Genomic DNA, 1,276 nt, shown 5'->3' on the forward strand with positions numbered 1-1,276 from the left:
ACAAAGTCTTGAAACAGATCCACCCTGATACAGGAGTCTCCAGCAAGGCAATGAGCATCATGAATAGCTTCGTCAACGACCTCTTTGAACGTATTGCCGCTGAATCCTCCCGCTTGGCTCATTAAAACAAGAGATCCACCATCACATCTCGGGAGATTCAGACTGCTGTCAAGCTTATTCTTTCTGGTGAACTAGCCAAGCACGCTGTCTCTGAAGGCACGAAGGCTGTAACCAAGTACACCAGCTCTAAGTAGTTTGTGTTTTACATTTTGCTGATCTGAACAAATCGGCCCTTTTCAGGGCCAAACATGTTTTCTAACGGAGGATACTTTTTTGGAAATTCGTACCTGCCTCGCCAATAATCCGACCTTCCTTTCTATTATTATTAAGTTTTTCTATCAAGACACCTTCACTCTAAAACTTTATTACTTTAGAGTTTAGGTCTTATTGTTCTGCTACCAACAAAATTCGACTCTGCGCGTTTTATTGCACTCGCCATAACAGCTTCACCTTCATTGTAAGACCATAACTTAAATAGTGGAAAATTATATTATTTTTGGTAGATAAAATGTTCATATATCGTGTTTATACTTTATTAGATTGGAATTAATCTAATTTTTACTTTTTTAACGTTTTCATTTTAAAATATTGTTTTTAAAATATTTTAATTTCAAAATATTATGTTAAATCACAAAAATAATTAAAAAGCTAAGAATAACTACCAATAAAGTTTGCGATGCAAAAATACTTAGAAATTTCCAAGTTATTATTCAGATCCTCTATTTTATAAAATTTTATAAATAATTAAATTAGAAAAAAAGGTTACGCGGTTTTGTCTGACTAAGCTCTCTTGTAAAAAAAGTAACTAACCTGTGTTGTCTTCCAAACACATATTTATTTTGACACATGAAATTGGTGCTTTTAAAACGAATATTGCATGAAGAAAAAAGTATAATGCTGATTTTGCTCCATGTATTTGTATTTAAAAAATAAACAATTTCACACATCATATGCGATAATGATAAATTAGACTTCTCCAAACGAATTCGCAGATATTGCCTTATCGAATCATGACACATTTTCACAAATTCACGCCGCCTTTGGTTTTGTTACAAAAAACAACTACTTCTGGCTTCTGAGTTTCGATGTGTTGAGAGAAAACGTTGGAGAGATCGATGGAAGAAGGAAGAAGACTCTTTGTAAACGAAGTAAATCTTGTTCCAAAAGAAATCATTAAGACAGGCGGAGGCGTTTGGCGCACGTCTGTCTTAAATAT

The 1,276-nt window shown here is 33.9% G+C and overlaps 1 pseudogene; it reads left to right on the top strand.

Moving 5' to 3' along the window:
- Window positions 1-254, top strand: part of LOC117169673 — a 1,136-nt pseudogene extending 882 nt beyond the window's left edge.
- The last annotated feature ends 1,022 nt before the right edge of the window (window positions 255-1,276 follow it).

Source organism: Belonocnema kinseyi, chromosome 1, assembly GCF_010883055.1.
Source record: "Belonocnema kinseyi isolate 2016_QV_RU_SX_M_011 chromosome 1, B_treatae_v1, whole genome shotgun sequence".
In the NCBI taxonomy this organism is placed as follows: domain Eukaryota; kingdom Metazoa; phylum Arthropoda; class Insecta; order Hymenoptera; family Cynipidae; genus Belonocnema; species Belonocnema kinseyi.